Genomic DNA, 21,508 nt, shown 5'->3' on the forward strand with positions numbered 1-21,508 from the left:
ATCCCTTGGTTAGAGACACATAATCCTCAAATTGATTGGCGAGCGAAGAGAATAACCTTTCCGGAGTTTGCACGAACCTGCTACCCAGAAAATCTGAAGATCAGTCTAGCATCAGTAACCTCTGTCTCCATGCAACTACCTCCGGAATACCAAGACTTTCAGGACGTCTTCCAAAAGGAACAGGCCAACACGTTACCTCCTCACAGATCGTACGATTGCCAAAACGATCTGGTGCCCGGTGCACGACCCCCTTGTAGCAGGATTTATGCCCTTACTGAGCCGGAGAATCTGCATTTGAGACAATATTTAGATCAATACCTAGCCAATGGTTTTATTCGCCCGTCAAAGTCTCCGGCATCCTCGGCTTTGTTCTTCGTGCCAAAAAAAGAAGGCGACCTTAGAACGTGTATCGATTACCGCGCATTGAACCAGATAACTGTTAAAAATCGTTACCCTCTGCCTTTGATCCCTGAACTCCTTGACCAGGTGAAGGACGCTTGCATATACACCAAGTTAGATCTCCGGGGGGCTTATCATCTGGTACGAGTAAAAGAAGGCGACGAATGGAAAACGGCCTTCCGTACAAAATATGGACTATTCGAATACCAGGTGATGCCTTTCGGGTTGTGCAACGTGCCTGCTGCATTCCAATTCTTCATGAACAATGTCCTTCGGGAACTCATCAATGTCTGTGTTGTTGTGTATATCGATGACATTCTGGTGTACTCCTCTTCGAAATCAGATCACAGAAAACATGTCAGGGCCGTCCTTGAGAAATTGCGCCAGCACAAACTGTTTGCAAAGCTGGAAAAATGCGTTTTCCATACCACCGAGGTTGAGTTTCTTGGATTCATCCTGACACCTAAAGGGGTCCGAATGGACTCACGGAAAGTGGATGCCATCCTCAAATGGCCATCACCTAGTTCGGTGAAAGGTGTCCAAAGCATGCTTGGTTTTGCCAATTTTTATCGCAGGTTTATCCCGGAATTTTCACGGGTGGTGCAACCCATCACTGCACTCTTGCGGAAGAATAAACGTTTTGAATGGACTGAGGAAGCTGAACAGGCCTTTCAGGAATTAAAAGCTAAATTTACGTCCGCACCTATTTTGAAACACCCGCGTCCTGATCTCCCATATATAGTTGAAACCGACGCATCCAGCTTAGCCATGGGAGCTGTCCTGTCTCAGAGAGACCCCGAAACCAACCAACTGCACCCCGTAGCATTTTGGTCCCGAAAGTTCTCGCCGCCGGAGATAAATTATGCAATCACCGATAAGGAATTATTAGCCATTAAGTCCGCCTTTAAGGCTTGGCGGCATCATCTTCTTGGCGCCAGGCATACCATCACCGTGATCACTGATCACCGAAATTTACAATATTTAAAAACTGCCAAGGCTCAGTCTTCACGACAGCTCCGATGGGCTTTATTCTTTGCTGAGTTCGATTTTGTAATCACTTACCGTCCCGGCCGTAAGAATGGCAAAGCGGACGCGCTATCTCGAATTGGAATGGGAGAAATGGACACAAACTCAGAACCTGTGCCGATAATTCCCGAACAAAGAATCTTGGGGATAACCACTTTACAAACCCTTGAAGACATTCAAGCACGGGTAAAACTATTCCTGGACTCTTCAGCCTTGCAGGATCGGATCAAAAGGGGGTCTGAATTTTCAATCAACGATGGCTTACCTTACTTCCAAGGATGTTTATTTTTGCCAGAAAAGGAATTGCAAGAACTGGTTATTTCCCGTCATCACGATACTCTGATGGAAGGACATCCTGGCATTGCCAAAACAGAGGAAAAAATTAAACGACAATTCTGGTGGCCGTCCTGGCGAAAGGATATTAAATCTTTTGTGATGTCCTGTGGAGTTTGCGCCCAAAACAAAGGTCAAAAAACAAAACCAGCCGGTCTTCTTCAACCCTTAGACATTCCACCAGCACCTTGGCACACCTTGTCACTAGATTTTATCACGGACCTGCCCTCTTGTAATGGACACAATACTATTCTGGTTGTGGTGGATTTATTTTCCAAGATGGCCCATTTTATTCCGTTGAAAGGATTACCTTCAGCTTCTGTCCTAGCCAAGGAATTCCTCGAAAATATCATCCGTCTGCATGGATTCCCGTCCATACTAATCTCCGATCGGGGAAGCCAGTTTATTTCTCATTTTTGGAAAAAGTGTTGTCAACTGGCACAAATCGACGTAAGACTCTCAACCAGCCACCACCCACAGACCGATGGTCAGACAGAGAGAACGAACCAGACCCTTGAACAATATCTACGATGTATGTTGCACCAATCGGAGGGTAATTGGAAGGATATTTTATGGGTGGCTGAATATGCATACAATGGGCCTCATTACGACCCTGGCGCTAAGTGAAAAACGATGGCGGTAAATGGTTACCGCCATCGTTTTCCGCCAGGTCCGATCATGACCCGTGACCGTTAACTACGATGCCATTAGCGGCATTGTAGTTAACGCTGCCGCTAACTGCGCTAAGGGTGCGCGCACGCAACCGGCCACACCGTACTTAGCGCCATGGCGGAAAGGTACGCAAATGCCGACCCAAGCGGACATGCACCTAACGCCATCACCCAGCCCGTTAAGTACCTTACCGCCATGGTGTTAATTACGCCATCGCGAACCAACCGTAAAGGGCCATGTAAAGTGAATGCAGCTGCCACAGGTGCACAGAAACAGCACAGGTGAAGGCAATACAGACTCAGGAAGTACAAAAAGAGCACACCCCACCCCTTCCCACACCCAGTCACACTCCACAATGATACCAATACGACTAGCAATGTTGGGGCTGGAGGACCTGATAGCAATGCATGTGCTACAACAGCAACAACAACAACAGGCAGCACAGAGGAGATGCAGGAGGAGAAGGAGGGCAAGGCAGGCCCAGCAAGCCCCACCAGCACAGCCAGTGCCACCACGAAGGCAGCCCCCAATCCCACGCATCAGAGCCAATCCATTCAACCTCACTGATGAGCAGATCCACACCCTGTACCGTTTGGACCGGGACACCATCACCGCCATCGTAGACATGATACACAACGACATCGTCAGCATGATAGAAACTCCAACCGCCACCCCCCCCTACTGAAGGTAGTGTCTGTACTCCACTTCCTGGCCACAGGCACCTACCAGCACACAGTGGGGCACTTGCATGGCATTTCACAACCATTATTCTCACGAACACTCATCCAAGTGCTCGATGCCCTCCTCAAGCACACAGACGACCACATCTCATTACCACGGACTGCCCAGGACATTGCAAACACCAAAGTGGGTTTCCATGCACTAGCCGGCATACCCGGTTGCATTGGTGCCATCGACTGCACCCATGTGGAATTGGTGGTTCCACGTGCCATGGAGGTACCGTACCGCAACTGGAAACAGTTCCACTCAATCAACGTGCAAATGGTCTGTGACTCCAACAAGATCATCACACATTGTTGTGCCCGATTCCCCGGATCAACCCATGATTCTATGGTCCTGAGGAACTCCACAATACCACGCTACATGGAGCGACATGCAGGCCCAAGATCCTGGCTACTCGGTGAGTCCAATGTCATGGAAGTGGGCAGGTGAATGACGAACCGGTGCATACTCCACCTGGCTGAAAGGGGGGGGGATGATGCATACTCCACCTGGCTGATAGGGGGGGGAATGATGCATACTCCACCTGGCTGATAGGGGGAGGGGAATGATGCATACTCCACCTGGCTGAAAGGGGGGGGGGGAATGATGCATACTCCACCTGGCTGAAAGGGGGGGGGAATGATGCATACTCCACCTGGCTGAAAGGGGGGGGAATGATGCATACTCCACCTGGCTGTGAGTAACACAGAGAACGGAGACAGAGGATGGGCACTCACAATGCACTCAACCCCTCTGCATACATTGGGTGATGGCATGCAAAACAGGCCATGGGAGCCATGAGCATATACTGGTTGCATTGTGTGAATCAATTAGTGCATGTAGAAGTGAGCCAAAGTAACAGTTGGATGCAAGCCATGTTGGCACATCATGTTCTTGATCAGACGACATGACTGACACATACATTCTCGCCTACATACAGGTGATGCAGGCTATCCCCTGAAGAGGTGGCTCCTTACACCAGTCCGTAACCCGCAGAACCAGCACGAGGAGGACTTCAACCGTGCACATACACGTACTCGTGTGGTCATAGAGCATACATTCGGCCTATTGAAGGCACGGTTCCGAAGCCTCAGCAGGTCTGGTGGGGCACTCCTGTACCACCATGAGAAGGTGGCAAAGATCGTCATGGCATGTGTCATGCTACACAATATGTGCGTCAGACGGAATGTGCCCCTGCCCCCTGACGCAGAACTGCAACCACCTGACAATGAGGATGAGGAGGGTGCAGATGGGGAGGCACCCCATGGAGGAGGCGACGCACAGGAGGGGCGTGCAATGCGCCAAAGTATCATCGACCACTGCTTCTAGCACACATGGCTGGTGTGAATCACATGGAGACTGCACTTGGGGCACTGTGTGTCTCTGGGACATGCACACTGTGAACTGTACACCAATAAAGCACACATACGCAATGAAAATGTCCACACATTTCATTTTCGGAAAGAAAAAAGTGTATTTAAACTATGAAACGTCGTGACACACCCCCTCCCCCCTCCCCCCTGCACACCCCAACACACCCCCTCCCCCCTCCCCCCTGCACACCCCAACACACCCCCTCCCTCCTCCCCCCTGCACACCCCAACACACCCCCTCCCCCCTCCCCCCTGCACACCCCAACACACCCCCTCCCCCCTCCCCCCTGCACACCCCAACACACCCCCTCCCCCCTCCCCCCTGCACACCCCAACACACCCCATGTAGGTGTCAACAGATGCCTGTGACAGTGGGCACAGGCTGTTACAAGCCCCCTCTCCCGGCCCCCGGGGCACCCCTGGCTGTGGAGCGCAGGTTACGTCCGGAACGTCGGACGGGGCTGCTCTGTGCAGAACTGGCAGTGGAGGATGTCCCTGCCTGCCCCCGTGCATGCACGTCCTGTAGGGTGTGGGTGAGCTCAATGAGCGCACGACGCAAGCCGGCAAGTTCAGCACAGATGTCCCTGGACATGGCCTGCATGGCATCCCTCAGGGTGGCAGTGCTCTGCGCAACTTCGGCCCTTAGGGTCTCCGTGGCCTTTTCAATGGTTGCCCTAGCCCCCACACATTCCGCGGCATGCTCAGCCAGCATCGTGGACAGTTGTTGCTGCCGTTCTGTGATGTCCTCGAGGGACTGCTGCCCCTGCTGGCCCATGGCCAGTGCTGGTGGTGTGATGGAGGGGCTGCTCCCCTCCTGTGGACTGAGGACTGGGCATGGGGTAGAAGGCCACTCCTCTACCTCTGTGTGCCCCTGTGTGTGATCCTCATGGGGGCTGGCTTCTGACAAACAGGGGGAATGCAGTAGGTCAGTGGGGCTTCTGACTTCGTGCTCTTCAATGTCTGAGTCTGAACATGCAGCTATTGCAGCTGCCTCACCCATGTTGCTGCTGGCCGCTGACCCGGTGCCTTCTGTGGCAGGCAATTTTGGTAGAGGTGGAGCAGCTGCTGCTGGCCTGCTGACTACAGGGGTGCTTGCCGGTGGGACGTCCGGTATGCTTGCAGTGGGTCCTGCTTGTTGTGGGGTCTGCCTCACTGCAGCTGAGGTCGAGGGTGCGGGGACGGTATAATTGGCCTTCTTGGCTCTCTTCGTTGCAGGGGTGTCCTGGTCCTCGGGGTGTGAATCTGTGCCTGTGGTGGAGCAAAGGAGGGAGGGCGTTATTGATGGGTCTGCGGACTTTGGAATGACAATGATAGACATTATTCTGGTCAGTAGATGAGGCAGATTTCAGGCAGGGCCATGCAGGTTGTCTCCTTTTAGTGTGGAATGTGGATGCAGGTATGCGGGTGCCAGCAGTGTATACAGGGTGGTGCTCGCATGTGGCTATGGGCAGTGTGGAAATGTGTTGCATTTACACTCTAGGGCAACCTTGTGCTACACATGAATGGACTGCAGTGACTATGGCATGTCTTGTTTGAGGCACCTACCTTCATCGCCTGATGTCGGAGCTCCCCTTTCCATCCCTCCGACGCCTTCAATGGCTTCCATGCCAATCGTGGTTGCACAAATCTCCTCCCACGGTTGGAGTTTTAGTGGGGATTCCGACCCTCCACCGGTACCCATTGCAAGGTTGCGGTTCGCAGAGATGACCGCTCTGACCCGTATGCGGAGGTCGTCCCAGCGCTTCCTGCACTGCTGTGGGGTGCGGGGCACGGTCCCCACCGCGCTGACGCGCTTGGCCACCAGGGCCCAGATGGCCTTCTTTTTCCCTATCGCTGTCCTGGTCATTTCAGGGGAGAAAACAACAGCTGCGTTGTCTTGCAGGGTCTCCGCAAGCATGCAGAGTTCCTCCCTGCTGAATCTTTCCTGGCGCTGGCGGTCACATGCCTTCTTAACAGCTTTAGGCATTTTTGGGTAGTTGGATGGGTGGGTGATTGGTTGGGACAGGTGTCAGGGTTGGATCTGGTGTTGTTCGGTAGGATGGCAATGGATTGTGTTTTTAAAGATGGCCGACATGCTGTTTCCCGTTCCGGCGCGATGACGCTATTTCCGGTCCTGCTTTTTACGGCCACCACAAATTACGGTGGCCGCTAATTACGGTGGCCGCTAATTACGGTGGCTGCTACTTACGGTGGCGGAAGTGCGCTTTGCTCGCTTTACGATGCCGGTAGGGGCCTTTTCCGCCATGGCGTTAATTGCATTACCGCCATGGCGTAATGCTCGTGCGCGATGGGTCGTAATGTGCCGCTCTTTACACCATCGGCCCACGGCGTAAACGCTCATTACGCCATGGCGGTAATGACGGAAGATTACCGCCTGGGTCGTAATGAGGCCCAATAACTGGATACACTCTGGAACTGGTCAGAGCCCCTTTTATACCCTATATGGACATCACCCTCGTACTTCAGACTTGGACTCACCTTTGAGCCTCGAAATGCCCGCAGTGGACCATTTGCATTCTACGATTACTCAAGCCTTCAAGGATGCTACTGCACACTTACAACATGCGAAAGGGAAATACAAAAAGAATGCGGATCTGCATCGAAAGGAGACGCCTCCATACCAAATAGGGGATCAAGTATGGTTGGCTACCAAACACTTATCGCTCAAGGGACCTCGGACTTTTAATCCAAGGTATTTAGGCCCTTACTCGATCAAAGCTATAATTAACCCAGTGGCAGTCAAGCTAGATCTACCAGCTAACATGCGGATTCACCCCGTTTTTCATGTGTCGCTTTTGAAACCAGTGCAACCAGGAACCAGATTAATAAAGCCACCAGAACCAATCCAGATAGATGGGGAGCCTGAATTCGAGGTGAAGAACATTTTGGACTCTAAGATCTCAAAATCAAAACTTTTCTATCTAATTGATTGGAAGGGGTACGGGCCTCAGGAAAGATCTTGGGAACGCAGCGACCACGTACATGCACCTCGGCTAGTAAAAAGGTTCCATCGGAATTTCCCGAACAAACCGAAACCTCCTGAGGGAACGACCTTGGGAGGGGCCTTGGGGGGGAGTGCTGTCATGATGCCTACCCCCGGAGCACCAGGCCAGGCCCAGCACCCCCGGGAGCAGGCATCACGTCCCCAGGTAAAAGCCCAGCGGCCCTTTATAGGGGCTCTTTGGACTCTGTCCTGGCGCCGTTGGCGCCAGGCTCATGTTGGACATCAGTCCTAGCGCCATAGGCGCCAGGCTCATAAGGGGAAGTGTTTGGTGCACTTACCTGAAGCAGACCATGCTGCACACTCACCTGATGCAGACCATGCTGCATGAAGAACCAAGCCAAATGAGGCTTAGGAGGGACTATTTTTCTGAAGGAACTATTTTGTTACTTGGGTGGGGCTGTGGAAGAATACTCACCTGGAACTTCTTCCAAGGCTATTTAAGCCACGCCTGGACAGCCACACGTGCTTCGCGTTGTTCTGCATCCCAGCAGCTGAACGCTCACCGTGTCTGCTCCTGCACCTGGACTCCAGCCACGCCCGCCTCGAACCTGGAACACCTGTAAGGAAAGAAGAGAAGAGAAAGGTGAAAACCAAGAACTTATTCAACCTTCTTACCTGCATCCGGAATCTTCACGCCAGCATTCCTGAAGGAAGACTTCCATTTAAAAGCACCGCGTTGCTCGCTGCAGCGCCGCGCTTCACTCACCTGTTCCCGAGACGCCGCCCGGCTCCATCGCGGCTCTCAGCACCCGTCGCCACATCTCTGCACCTAGGGGAGAGAAGAAGAGACAAAAGGTGAGCAAGGGAACACAAGAGGAAAGCCGAATTTTCAGCCATATTACTTACCGGCTTTTCTTGGTGAACCATTCCACATCTCGGGTCGGCGCCGCAACTTTGGCAGGTATCGCACCCCGGCCCCTATGGGGAAAGGACAAAAGACATTACTGGGGAATAATAAAGACATTTAGAGGAATCGCCCTCATCACTAACTCACCTGATTTTACCACCGGCAATTTAACCCCTCAACGCATCGCCTTTGTTCTGCACCTGAAATAAAGGACAGATCACAGGTTAGGAAAAACAGCATAAAAGGAGGCTCACACTCGAACTTTTGCATCTTCATACTTACGGCGTATTGCTCAGAAAAGTCAAGTGGATTTGCCAGCGCCATTCTGAAAACCAGTGAAGTAACTGGACGAACGCGCGCCCCTGCACCAGAAGCAGGATGGAGAGTTCATCTTTCCAAACCATAAGGTGAGCTTAAACCGGGGGTTTTGGAGGAAGTCAGAGAAGAACGAAGGGCGAAAGGGGGGAGCAAGCACACTATTCAGCAGACAGTTAATCCCCTTTCTCATCTGCAGAAGGATATTCCTACGGGCCAGACACGCAAGATTTGGGGGTCCTGTTCAATCGGTGGTCCGAATTCTGCGCATCACGCTTGAAGAGGCCACAGCAACTCAGACCAGACCAGCGCCTCCGTGGGAGCCAGGTGAGCGTTACAGCAAGAGGATAGGGTGCATGGAGGTTCAGAAGGGACTGTGGTTGTGCGTGAGTGGCAGACTAGCGATCGGGTGCTGAGAGGGAGAGGGAGACAAGTCAGGGAGAACGGGAAAGAGGGATATAGGATCGGGTTTTGGTGAGACAGTGTCCGTACCATAGTGGGCATAACCACTGGGAGCAGGAAACGAGGAAAAGGAGAGACACGGGCAGGGAAAGCGATCCTGATTAGGAAAGTAGAGAAGGAGGGATTAGAATGAGAAAGAAGGCACTGCAAAATACCGATAGAGAAGGTTTACAATACAGCAAACTTGCAGAGCGTTTGCCATGAAGACTAGTAACGCAATGATGCTCTGTTCGTGGGTCCTCAAATCCTCTGGCAGATCCATGGGGCAGAGTTAACCTCGAGAGTGTGCTGGCAATCACTGGAACGCTGCAGATGCTACGGGACGCCATCTTGGGAAAATACCAACATGCAGCACCAATCCACTTACATCGGTGCCACACAGACCATCGCAGTCTATTAGTTATGACAAGAAGACATTAATGATGGTCTTAGAGGCGTGGAAGGGCTTGCTTCATTAAAGCGGAAATGGTCTCAAATATACCTTCATCTGCCTCTCTGGACATGGGTATTGCTTTACTTGTGGTAAATGAGCTCCTGCATTTAGTTTACTTTTAAATGCACCTATCCCCTTTAATAAACCCACATCATATGGGTTTGCGGTCCATAATATATTTGGCACTTTCTCTAAGTCTTCCAGAAAGAATGACGGTCTTCTTTTAATCAGCGCCATTCTCTGCTATATTTCTATATTCTCTACTTTAATCCAATAAGTGAGACTTATAAAAAACCCTAGTTCATCATCAGAGTAGTCATCTCTAAACAGTTCTTCATCTGTCAAATCTGTTAGCCTATATCGTTCACTGAGGGCTATCACTAATCTCCATCCTCTTCCTTCATCGTCTGTCCCATGAATCATCACCTTTTCTTCTCTGACCACTGCTGCTTTTAACTCTAAGGGCATAATCTGCCCTCTTTCATCGTCCATGGGAATCTCTGGTCTAAACAAGAATTTATCAGGTATTCTCAATATTTTATCTACCAATCTGGGTAATCATGATAATAAGATAGTCACTTCATATAGAAATACCTCTGGATCTAAAGGAACTCTTCATAATGCCTTCTGGCCTGTAAAGGCGAATATAAACCCTTCCACAGTCATGTACTGTGTCCCTGGAGTAGAACACACTATTCCTTTGTCAGTAAAAGATATCATCATGTTAAGTTTTGTCATCAGGTCACATCCTAATATGTTAACTGGCGTCTGCTGTGAGAAACAAAAGGGTGTCACACTTGCTTGTCACTGGGGATCTTTCTCAGGTGGCCAGGGCATGGCCATCGCCTTTGGATCCAGACCCTGGGGGTAGACCAGTGCAGGCGGATCACCTGGTGGAGGGATCTTCATGAAGTTGGCGTGAGACAACCGATGGTTAGATGCAGTATCCCCCTTTTCCCGTGCCCATACCCTATCCTATTTTATAGGATTCTCCAACATTCCAACTCCCCCTCTTTGTATACAAACACTGGGCCGAGGAAGAGGATGACTGAGAGTAAAGAGGCTTGCATATCCCAGTGGATATGTTCCGTTAATAAGGTCAGGCTAAGTAAGGCACTTGACCTTTATCACATACATCTGATGACCATTAGCTCCCCCACATAGATAAAAGGCGGAACATGGAGACATACTCTGACCAAGGTGGAACACCTGAATGATCAGATCTCCCGGGGCGAAGACGAACCCACTGGAGCATGACGACTGATTATTGGCCAGAGCAAGGGGTAGGGAAACCGTGAAAATCTCTGCAGAAGGTTGTTTCCTCCGAGAAACCGTGAAGGATATGCAGAGAAATCCAAATCCCAGACAAGAAGAAGCCTGCATTGTGTTTCAAGGGTGCTAGCGACCCTCCAGGGTGAACGGCAGAGTTGGGGAGGTGAGTCCAAGCCTGTGGTATCAACCTTGACTCGTGAATCAAAGCGGCAGAGAACAGAAAGGAATGCACACAACCGGTGAGTTAGCAAAAGACATGAAAGGCCGGTTTTTGTCAAGGCAAGATTGAAGCCACAAGAGTGTATCTCCGAATTGAAGGCTGCGTGCTTGCTGATGAGACGCGAAAGAAAGCAAACCTGTAGTGAACTTTAAAGTCAGCGGTAACTATGATGCCAGTGATACAGAGTGGTCCAGCGAAAGGAAACAGCCCACTCGAAAGTCTCAGCAAAAGTTTAGATGCTTTCTTATGAAGCGACAAAGTGAACAAACTCTGAAATGTGCAAAGGTCAAGAAAGGGGAAGTTAAAAGGTGGTTGCTTTAAGAGAAAGATTTCTTTGAACTTTTCTGATTGTGTTAAGGAACTACCAAGACCAAGAGACACTGGTGCAAATACCATAAGGCAGAGCTGAAGTGAAAGTCAAAGTGGTCCTGCGGAGGTCTATGGAAAAATGCTCACACATTCGAAAGTCTTCGACATCAGTGAAAGGTCCGACCCCGACTGAGGGGGACCTGGAACATTAAATAAGTTAGGGGATTGGAACCCCTGTGAGTGCTGTGATTGTGAGGTCCGAGCCCGACTGAGGGAGACCTACGTGTACTGTTGATGCCTTCAGAGGTCCGAGCCCGACAGTGGGAGACTTACGTACATTTTTGTTGAACCGTGAAAGAACGTTTGGTGAACTTAAGTGACTTTAACGTGGAAGGCGAAGCGGGTCTCGACCCATGTTTTGAACTGCTTTTTTTTAATTAACCTTAGCCAGTGTGTGTCATCCTGTCTATTGGGGCTGCCTTACTCCATACTGTCCAACGTGCGGAGGAGAGCTGACTCAGCCATCTTGATATTTTATGTTATAACACTGACTTTTCTTTACATAAATATTCCCCTTTAAACATTTTTTGTATAAGAGATAGGGCAGGCATTTGTTTCTTTTTTACTATAGGCCTCTTTTATTTGACATTGAGTAACTAGGACTGTGTCTTTATTATTTGATCGTAGAGACTACTCACATCACAGCTATAGGGCAAAGTAGGAGTTTTTCCAAGCCCCAAGAATTTAATAGAGGTTTTGAAACCTGTAGCTGTTGTGTCTGTGTCATACATGTGATACCATGCCTCCTGTCACGATGAGGCTCCGCGATGACTATGAATACCTCCGTCCCCAAGCACCGGTCAAGGAGGGACAAAAGCACGCTTTGACCAGTTATTGAGGCCACAGGTGCGAAGGGCAGGAACACGGGTACCAGGTAGCTGCAAAGGAAAGGTTAGGCAGTTGTAAGTACAAGATGGGTATTGCAATTAGAGTCGTGAATAAAAGAAGTGGAAGGCACCTACCAAAAGGTTGAGGTTAAAGGCCAAAAGCAGAACCCCTGGTGGCTGGATGAAGATGGAAAACCCAGTAGAGTAGTGGCACCCTTGTCCCCTTAGATGTTGGAGCACCTGATGCAGGAAGGGAAGTAACAGATCCACAGGGAGTAAGGCTAGAGTCCAGAAATCACCTTGAGCCAAAGAGGAATCCAAAAGGCAGTCCAAAATCCAGTAGCCAAGAAGTCCAGAAATCCAGGTAAGAAGAGTCCAAAATACCAAATCCAATGGTAAGGCAAAGACTGTTCCAAAAAACATGAAAGCGAGGTCAAAAAGCAGAGAAAACAGGTACAAGTAATCCAAATGCCACTCATAGCACTGTAGAACAGCTGAGAAGCGTGGCCGTATGGATTCAGCGTTCATTTATGTGTCATGATCTCTGCTTCCAAAAGATCAGGACTTGCCTGACTCCCTTGGAAGCAGACCCATAACCCCGGTTCCGAGTGCCAGCCAATCCCAATTGGGACCTTTTGGACCCTGTCCTGGCGCCAGTGGCACCAGGCTCATAAAGATGCCCAGTCCCAGCGCTGGAAGCGCCGGGCTCATAATGCGTGGGTGGACTTACCTGCAGCAGACCATGCTGCTTACTTACCTGCTAGTTGAACCCCTGATCCTCTTCTGTTTGGGACTACTTTTCCTATTGGGCGGGGCAGGAGCCACTCCCTAGGTTCAGAACACTGGAACTCTTCTGGAAAGCAGGAACTCTTTTCTTACCTAGGCGTGGCTGTGGAAGGAGACACCTAAGCACTACAGGAGGCTATTTAAACCACACCCGATGGATGAATCTTGCTTTGCGTTATTCTGCAATCTCTGCAGCAGAACGCTCATCGTGTCTTCTGCTTCTGATCCTGGGCCTAAGGGAACAAAGGCTTACCATCCTGGAATCCAGTCTTCAGCAGCACCTGTAAAGACAAAGAAAGAACAGGTTAGCACTACGGTCTTCAGTGGCAGCGCATCTCTTAACTGGTCCATCGGCTGTCACCAACGCCTCGCGCTGCATTCCGGCATCTGAAAGACAAAGGCTTACCTACTCTTCGCATGCCCCGGAGGTCTTCGCACTGCATTCCGGCATCTGAAAGACAAAAGCTTACCAGCTCTTCACACGCTCCGGAGGCCTTCGGCGCTGCATCCCGCATCTGAAAGACAAAAGAAGGTGTGCGTTTAAAGACATTGGGCAACTTTATTACTCACGTGCCAATACTCCTTCCCACGCCGAATCCAGTGGGTATTCCAGCACCATTCAGCTTCTCTAAAGCTCCGAACTTGTACCTGCAAGATAAAAGGGACAGTTAGTGCGCATCGTGAAGCAGGCTACAAGCGCTTACTTACGTGCTTCCAGGCGCTTCTATTCCTCACGCGGGTTCGATCCTCAACTCTCATCAGTCCGCCATCCGCCATCGCCGGAACCCTGCAAAACAAGAGATATCATTACAAAAGACTTTTAAGACATTTGAAGTGCCCAGAACTTACCGTTCGTGCAGTTAACGACGGACAGCAGTCCTCTGAGGTCAAGAGGCCTGCACCCTTATCCAGTGAAGAAACTGGTTACGGCACCCTGCCCCGAGGCAGATGGAGAGCTCGGCGTTCACTTACCTAAGGTGAGGGCGTTAACCTTTGGGGTTCTACAGGAGAAGAGAAAGGGAAGAGGAGAGAGGCACCCAATAACCCCAGTTCATTAATCCCATATTTTCTATCTGCAGACATCTTACTCTTCGAGTCAGACATACAGTGCACAGAGGTCCAGCCCAAAGAGCCAACCGTGTGTTACACATCACCTTTGAAGATACGGCATTCACCCAGTCAAGACCGGCGCCTCTGCGGGAATCAGGTGAGCGTTACATTATGCTGGTTTATCAGTCACGTGAGCGAATTCCCATTGGGTCACATGAGCGGCATCGCGCGTCACGTGACCTGTCATGTGACCAGGAAGTAGTAACGGGAGTGGTTGGACGATGCGGCTTCATGGTGTCACGTGAGCGTTGTCGGGTGTCACGTGGCCAGGAAGAAGTGCCGGCAAATCCTGGTGCCCCCAAGCGCCATCGCGGCCACAACTGCCAGGTTCCTGCGCATTGCTCTCCCAGTGCGGGACCTCGGGTGCAGCGATGCCTGCCGGAGGGGTACAGTTGCGAGGGACGCCTGATACGGGTATCGGGATGTGGGATGCTCCGGGCTGCGTGTGTGGGAGTCACCATGGCAGAACCCCCCCCCCAAGGACCCACGTCCACGTGGGCTGGACGGGTGCTCCCAATGCAACCTAGATACCATTAGGGGTGCATGCACGCTAGAAGCAGGCTCCCACGATCCTTCCTCCGGGCCAAAACCGGCCCAGTCCACCAGGTAATACAGAACCCCCTTCCGAAGACGTGACCCCAGGATACCCTTGACCTCGTATTCGACCGAAGACCCATGTGGAAGCGGGGATGGCGGTAGAATCGGTCTCGTGTGAGGCAGGCAGGGCTTCAACAAAGAAGTGTGGAACACAGGGTGAATGCGCCAAGAAGGGGGCAAGGACAGTCGGTAAGTTACCTGGCTGATGACCCTAGTAACGCGGTATGGACCCACAAAGCGTTGAAGGAGCTTTTGACAACCCGGTATCCGCAGATGTCGAGAGGACAACCAGACCTTATCATCAACTGAATAACAAGGGGAAGGTGACCGTTTCTTATTAGCTGCGTGACACATGGTGGCCTGGGCTTCCCTCAGATGGGTAAGGGTCTGAGCATGAATGTCTCCCAAGTCCCTAAGGCAAGTGGCCGCAGCAGGAACCAGGGCCGTAGAGAAGTCCGGCAGAGGCAAAACCAGGGGATGTTGGCCATACATGGAGTAGAACGGAGAAAACCCTGTTGCGGAATGTGGTGCGTTATTGTATGCGAATTCAGCTAGTTGTAGCACTTGATATCACGTGAACTGGTGTTGTAGGGTGAGGCAGCGGAGGTATTGTTCTAATGTTTGATTGACACGTTCGGTTTGACCATCTGTTTCAGGGTGATAGGAGGATGAAAACCTGGCGTCTATACCCAGAAGCCTAGTGAGGGAGCGCCAAACCCGGGAGGTGAATTGGGAACCCCTATCAGACACCATAACAGAAGGTAACCCAAAGAGACAAAAGACAAACTGAAAAAACAATTTGGCTACTGTGGGGGCTGAAGGAATGCCAGTGCAGGGATAAAACGTGCCATTTTAATGAACGTGTCTACTACAACCCATATTGTATCGTGGCCCTTAACTTTTGGCAGATCCGTAATGAAATCCATTGTCACCGTATACCAGGGACGTGGGGGAATGGGCAGGGGTGGGAGAAACCCTAAAGGGCGTCCCTTCACATTCTTACATTGAGCAGAGATCGGGCAGTAGGATACATAGGTGTTTACATCCCTGCGCATGGTAGGCCACCAACAACATCTGTGTAATAATATGAGGGTTTGTTTTTGCCTGGGGTGTCCGTTGATCGGGGCGTTGTGAGACCATTCAAGTGCTTATACGGGGGTGTCCTGGGTGGGGAGATACAATCGGCCCTGTACAAAAGGTAGCCCTTCGTGGAACGTCAGGTCCCATTCGTTCGTGTCATTAGGTTACAAGGAGACCCATTGACGAATGGAATCGAGAAGGCTGATAGATGGAGTACAAAGACAAACTACATGTGATTTGTCCAATAAGGTCTCAGGAAAAACAGGGAGGGATTAACCACCCGGCAAGCACGAAAGGGCATCTGCTTTGCCATGACCAGTACCAGGACGGTACCGTATGGTGAAATCGTAGGAGGAAAAAAACAGATGCCAGCGAACTTGCCGGCTGTTCACACATTTAAGGGTTGCCAAGTCCTGTAAATTACGATGGTCTGAATAAACAGTTATTTGGTGTTTGGCCCCTAACAAATGATGCCTCCACACCTGAAATGCATTCTTGACGGCTAGTAGCTCTTTTTCAGTAACAGTATAATGCTGTTCTGTGGGTGTAAACTTGTGTGAATGGTAAGCAACAGGGTGAAGAAGTCCCGTGGCAGGACAGATCTGGGAAAGTACTGCCCCAGTGCATAGGATGAAGCATCGGCTTCAACCACAAAAGGTATGTCTGGGTTAGGATGTTGCAGGATGGGTGCAGAAGTAAATGCTGCTTTTAGAGTCTTGAATGCCTCGTCCTGTGCTGTAGTCCATTTGTAGGGTTCTCGTGGGCTAGTAAGGGTAGTCAGGGGTGCTGCTATGGAGGAAAACCCTGCAATAAACCTCCTATAAAAGTTTGCGAACCCGAGAAACGGCTGCAAGGCTTTAACAGTCGTGGGTACAGGCCCGTTCAAAACAGCCTTGACTTTGGTCGAATTCATGGAAAGCCCCTTGGAAGTAATATGAAACCCTAAAAAGTCCACCTCGGTGGCATGAAGAAGACATTTCTCGGGTTTTGCAAACAAGGCATTGGTTCGGAGTCTATGGAGTACTTCTCGGACGTGACCTACATGGGACGAGAGAGAAGGCGAATAGATCAGGATATCGTCTAAGTAAACAACAACATAAGTATCCATGATGTCATGAAATATGTCGTTCATGAATCTCTGGAACGTCACGGGGGCATTACAGAGACCAAAGGGCATGACTGTATATTCAAATAACCCATGTCTGGTACAAAAGGCCGTTTTCCACTCGTCCCCGGGTTTTATTCAGATTCAGTTGTAGGGCCCCCTGAGGTCAAGCTTAGTGAATATGACAGCATGCGTAAGGCTGTCCAGCAGCGGTGTTATGAGGGGAATTGGGTACTGATTCTTTATTGTGATTTGGAAAAGGCGACGATAGTCCACACATGGGTGTAAATCGCCTTCCCTTTTAGGGACAAAAAAATGGAGCTAGCAGCAGGAGATTCCAAGGGGCGAATGTGACCAATTCTTAGAGCGGTTTGGAGATATTCTCTTAGGGCCAGATCTTCGTGGGGGACAAGGAATTAATCCGACCGCAGGGTATAACAGCCCCAGGGATAAGGTTGATGGGACAGTCATACGACCTGTGGGGCAGAAGGTGTTCAGCTCGTTTTTTATCAAAGACATCAGAGTAGTCCCCATATTCTGCAGGAATACCAGAAACGGTGGCCCCCATGGCATGGTTCGGAGGTTGACAATCCATGGCCTGCTCGTCACTGAGCTGTAGATGGGCCAATGCGCCCAGAACCTGAGAAGGGGAGATCACTTTGCTAGGGGATACAAGACAGTGGTTTTGGCAGTGGACAGATTCGAAGAACAAACCACCTTGAGCCCAGTCAATGACCGGATTGTGGCTTCACAGCCACGGGAGACTGTAACGCTCACCTGGTTCCCACGGGGGCGCTGGTCTAGTCTGGATTGCTGTGGCCTCTTCTAGCGTGATGCGCAGGACCCGGAACACCGATTGGACAGGACCTCCAAATCGTGCTTGCCTGGCCCGTAGGAATATCCTTCTGCAGATGAGAAAGGGGATTAACAGTCTGCAGAATAGTGTGCTAGCTCCCCCCTTTCCCCCTTCGTTCCTCTCTAACTTCCTCCAAACCCCGGTTTAAGCTCACCTTATGGTTTGGAAGGATGAACTCTCCATCCTGCTTCTGGTGCAGGGGCTTGCGTTCGTCCAGTTACTTCACTGGTTTTCAGAATGGCGCTGGCAAAATCCCCTTGACTTTCCTGAGCGATGCGCCGTAAGTATGAAAGTTCAAAGTTCAAGTGAGGCCCCCTTTATGTTGTCTTTCTAACCTGTGATCTGTCCTTTATTTTAGGTGCAGAATGAAGGCGATGCGTCGAGGGGTAAACTGCCGAGGTGAGTAGTGATGAGGGCGATCCCTCTAAATGTCCTTATCATTCCCCAGAAATGTCTCTTGTCCTTTCCCCATAGGGGCTGGGGTACGGTACCTGCCAACGGGGCGGCGCCGACCCGAAATGTGGAAGAAAAGCCGGTAAGTATTATGGCTGTTAATCAGGCTTTCCTTCTGTGTTCCTTCTGCTCACCTTTTGTTTCTTCCTCTCTCCCCTAGGTGCAGAGATGTGACGTCCGATGCTGACAGCCGCGATGGAGCCGGAAGATGTCTCGAGGACAGGTGAGTGAAGCGTGGCGCTGCAGCGAGCAACGCGATGCTTTTAAATGGAAGTCTTTCTTCAGGGATGCTGGCGAGAAGATTCCGGATGCAGGTAAGAAGTTTGAAATAGTCCTTGGTTTTCACCTTTCTCTTCTCTTCCTTCCTTGCAGGTCTTCCAGGTTCGAGGCGGGCGTGGCTGGAGTCCAGGAGCAGGAGCAGACACGGTGAGCGTTAAGCTGCAGGAAGCAGAACAACGCGAAGCATGAGCTGCTGTCTGGGCGTGGCTTAAATAGCCTCCAAAGAAGTCCCAGATATGTATCCTTCCCCAACTAGGTATGTATCCTTCCCTGGCCACGCCCGAGTGAAAAAATAGTCCCTATGAAAAAATAGTCCCTTTCAGGTCTCAGGGAGGCCTGAAGCGTGCAGCATGGTCTGCATCAGGTAAGTGCACAAAACACCTCCCTTTATGAGCCTGGCGCCTATGGCGCCAGGACTGATGTCCAACATGAGCCTTGCGCCAAAGGCGCCAGGACTGAGTCCAAAGAGCCCCTATAAGGGGCCACTGGGCTTTTACCCGAGGGCATGATGCCTGCTTCCGGGGGTGCTGGGCCTGGCCTGGTGCTCCGGGGGTAGGCATCATGACAGAGACCCAATATGAGCCTGAACTGGGGTGTAGTGATGAGGTCGAATGAAAGGGACACCCTATGAGTGTCCTGGATGATCAGGGTCAGGGGTGCCATTTGTTGTTTTATCGGGCATGATACAAGGGAAGAGCCATCCACCGCTTGTATAGGTTCTGGTCGTCGCTTATTCTGGAGGGGAAGATTAAGAGAGGCGGCCAGTGTTATGTCCACATAATTCCCCGTAGCTTCTGAATCGATGACTAACTGCACCCGGTGATGAGTGTTGTCTACGGAGATCAGAAGGGCTTGGATATGCATGGGTCCCATGAATCCTGACAGTGCTTCTGAGGGAGAAGAAGAAGGGGAGCCCCTCCGAACCCCCTCGTTTAGGGACGGGCTTCCTGAAAAAACGCTGTCTTGGGATTGGGTCGTCAGGGGCATTCTCTGACAAATGCAGTAGCGGCTCTACGACGTTCCCTTTCTTCGGCTGTGATAGGACTGCGAACCCCGCCTATTTGCATGGGTTCGCCTGGAGTGTCGCTGGAAAGAGAGCCAGATGAGAAAGGCACTGACTTTCCGGACTCATGTCTTCTTTCTGCCCTTCGGGCATCTACTTGTAAAGACAATCCACAAGCTCGGGGTATTGAGCTGGCAAGGAAGGCACCACCGCCAGTGCATCCTCCATAGCATTGTTAAAACCGCGATAAAACACCACAGCCTTTTTGTTTTCCGGCCATGCTGTCGCTACTGATAGTTGATTGAAACGGGTGATATAATCGACTAGAGTGGTTTTACCCTGGCTCAATTCCAGTAGTTCTAGATCCCGAGCTTGTGCCTTATGCCTTGTATCAAATACCCTGGTCATTTCAGTGATCAATAAATCAAAATCGTATAATACAGGGCTATCGGTCTCCAACAATGGGTTGGCCCAAGCGGCCGTTAACCTCCCTAGATGTGAGAGTGTAAATGCTGCCTTTGTTGTGGAGTCTGGAAAAGCCTGCGGACGACACAAAAAATGGAGTTTGCATTGATTTAGAAATGTGCAGAATTTTCGGGGATCGCCCTGAAACTTTTCTGGAGGGGCCAGGCGGAATGGAGTAGGGACGTAAACCGGTGCTGGGGTTGGGGCAGGTGCAGGTGGGTTCCCCTGGGGAGGGGCATCCCCAAACTCAGGGCGGAGTGCATGACGTTCACTTTGTATGGTATCCAACCGCTGATGAATGGCGGCTGTAGCAGCTGACATATCAGCTCTGATTACAGTGATAGCCTGAACTAAGGCAGCCACCTGGTCCCCGGCGGCGGCATCCATAGCCAGAGCAGAGATTGCTTCTCAGTCTGTCACGATGAGGCTCCGCGATGACTATGAATACCTCCGTCCCCAAGCACCGGTCAAGGATGGACAAAAGCACTCCTTGACCAGTTATTGAGGCCACAGGTGCGAAGGGCAGGAACACGGGTACCAGGTAGCTGCAAAGGAAAGGTTAGGCAGTCATAAGTACAAGATGGGTATTGCAATTAGAGTTGTGAATAAAAGAAGTGGAAGGCACCTACCAAAAGGTTGAGGTTAAAGGCCAAAAGGAGAACCCCGGGTGGCTGGATGAAGATGGAAAACCCAGTAGAGTAGTGGCACCCTTGTCCCCTTAGATTTTGGAGCACCTGATGCAGGAAGGGAAGTAACAGATCCACAGGGAGTACGGCTAGAGTCCAGAAATCACCTTGAGCCATAGAGGAATCCATAAGGCAGTCCGAAATCCAATAGCCGAGAAGTCCGAAAATCCAGGTAAGAAGAGTCCAAAATACCAAATCCAAGGGTAAGGCAAAGACTGTTCCAAAAACACAAAAGCGAGGTCAAAAAGCAGAGAAAACAGGTTCAAGTAATCCAAACGCCACTTGTAGTACTGTAGAACAGCTGAGAAGCGTGGCTGTATGGATTCAGCGTTCCTTTATGCTGGTGTATGAGTCACGTGAGCGAATTCCCATTGGATCATGGGAGCGGCATTGCGTGGCCAGGAAGAAGTGCCAGCAAATCCTGGTGCCCCCCAGCGCCAAACGCTAGGTTCCCGCGCATCGCTCTCCCAGTGCGGGACCTCGGGTGCAGCGATGCCTGCTGGAGGGGTACAGTTGCGAGGGACGCCTGATACAGGTATCGGGATGTGGGATGCTCCGGGCTGCGTGTGTGGGAGTCACCATGACAGCTCCCTTACACTGCCTAGAGTATAATAATGGCATTGACATATTGGAAGGAGTTAAACTTATTGCCTCAGAGAATCCTTGAACATTCATGGCAGTACCTGAAATTGGGTATTTTCCCTCACAGACACAGGAACGAGTAGCTCCAGTGTCTACGAGAAATGAAAATGTCTTGCCTCCTATCGTTACCCTGACCCTTACTTCCTCTTGGGGATCTGGTGTCACCGATAG

This window comes from Ambystoma mexicanum, chromosome 4q (genome assembly GCF_040938575.1).
Source record: "Ambystoma mexicanum isolate Mex_15411 chromosome 4q, UKY_AmexF1_1, whole genome shotgun sequence".
Lineage (NCBI taxonomy): Eukaryota > Metazoa > Chordata > Amphibia > Caudata > Ambystomatidae > Ambystoma > Ambystoma mexicanum.